Here is a 2,500-nt window from a genome sequence, read left to right as displayed (position 1 = left end):
TCATCATCATCATCATCATCACCATTATCATCACCATCATCATCACCATCGTCATCATCAGCATCACCATTATCATCACCATCATCATCATCACCATCGTCATCACCATCATCATCATCATCACCACCATCATCATCATCATCAAAAACATCATCCTCATCATCACCATCATCATCACCATCATCATCATCACCACCATCATCATCATCATCATCAAAAACATCATCCTCATCATCACCATTCTACTCATCATCCTCATCATCACCATCATCATCATCAGCATTACCACGGTCATCACCATCATCATCATCATCATCATCACCATCATCATCACCACCATCATCATCACCATCGTCATCATCAGCATTACCACGGTCATCACCGTCATCATCAGCAGCAGCAGCATTCGACTTACCACCACCACCATCATCATCACCATTATCATTACCACCGTCATCACCATCTTCATCACCATCATCATCACCATCATCATCATCATCATCACCCTTACCACGTCATTACCATCTTCATCACCATTATCATCATTACTATTATCATCACCATCATCATCATCATAAGCATTAACATCATCACCATTACCGTCATCATCATCATCATCATCATCATCATCATCATATCACAATCATCATCATCAGCATCATCAGCATCAAAAACATCATACTCATCATCACCATTCTACTCATCATCCTCATCATCACCATTACCATCATCAGCATTACCACTGTAATCACCATCATCATCATCACCACCATCATCACCATCATCATCATCACCACCATCATCACCATCATCATCATCCTCACCATTCTACTCACCACCATCATCATCATCATCACCATTATCATTATCATCATCACCATTACCGTCATCACCATCTTCATCACCAATATCATCATCATCACCATCACCATTATCTCATCACCATTATCATCACCATTCTACTCATCATCATCATCATCATCATCGCCATCATCACCATCACCATTACCACTGTCATCACCATATTCATCATCACCATTACCGTCATCAACATCTTCATCACCAATATCATCATCATTATCATCGCCATCATCACAATCATCACCATCATCACATTCATCATCATTACCATTATTATCGCCATTATAATCACTATCATCACAATCATCATCATCATCACAATCATCATCATCTTCATGAACCTCACCATCACCATTCTATACACCATCATCATTATCATCATCATCATCATCATCATTACCACTGTCATCACCATCGTCACCACCATTATCATCATCACCATTATTATCACTATTCTACTCAACCATCATCATCATCACAATCACCATCATCACCATCATCATCATCATCACAATTGTCATCATCACCATTATCAGCATCACCATTCTACTCATCATCACCATTACCATGATCATCATCATCATCACCATCATCATTATCACCATTATCATCACCATTTTACTTAACATCATCATCATCACCATCACAATCGTCACCATTACCACCATCATCATCACCACAATCATCATCTTCATCATCACCATCATCATCACCATCATCATCATCACCATTACCACAGTCATCATTATAATCATCATTATCATCATCATCATCACCACCATCATCATCACCATCATCACTATCATCATCACTATCATCATCACTATTACCACCGTCATCACCATCATCATAACCATCATCATCATCATCATCATCACCATCATTACCACCGTCATCACATCATCATCACTATTATCATCACCATTCTACTCACCATCATCATCATCATTACCACCGTCATCACCATCATCATCACCATTCTACTCACCATCATCATCATCATTATCACAATTGTCATCATCACCATTATCAGCATCACCATTCTACTCATCATCACCATCATCATTATCACCTTTATCATCACCATTTTACTTAACATCATCATCATCACCATTATCACCATTATCATCACCATTACCACAGTCATCATTATCATCATCATCATCATCATCATCATTACCACCGTCATCACCATCATCATCACCATCACCACTATCATCACTATCATCATCACCATTACCACTGTCATCACCATCATCCTCACCATTATCATCACCACCATCATCATCATCATCACAATTATCATCTTCATCATCACCATCATCATCACCATTCTACTCACCATCATTACCATCATCACTATTACCATCATCATCACCATTATCATCACCATTCTACTCAACATCATCATCACCACCATCATCATCACCATCATCACCATTACCACGGTCATCATTATCATCACCATCATCATCATCATCATCATCATCATCATTACCACCGTCATCACCATCACCACCATCATCACCATCGTCATCATCATCACCACCATCATCACAATTATCATCTTCATCATCACCATCATCATCACCATTCTAATCACCATCATTACCATCATCACTATTACCATCATCATCAC

The 2,500-nt window shown here is 38.8% G+C and overlaps 1 protein-coding gene across 2 annotated transcripts in view; it reads right to left on the bottom strand.

Moving 5' to 3' along the window:
• The window catches only part of scn5lab (sodium channel, voltage gated, type V-like, alpha b), a 165,003-nt gene that overhangs the window by 26,200 nt on the left and 136,303 nt on the right, over nt 1-2,500 (bottom strand). The window lies entirely within an intron of this gene.

The sequence above is a fragment of the Nothobranchius furzeri genome, chromosome 7, assembly GCF_043380555.1.
Source record: "Nothobranchius furzeri strain GRZ-AD chromosome 7, NfurGRZ-RIMD1, whole genome shotgun sequence".
NCBI lineage: Eukaryota > Metazoa > Chordata > Actinopteri > Cyprinodontiformes > Nothobranchiidae > Nothobranchius > Nothobranchius furzeri.
This window is presented reverse-complemented; position numbering and strand designations above follow the sequence as displayed.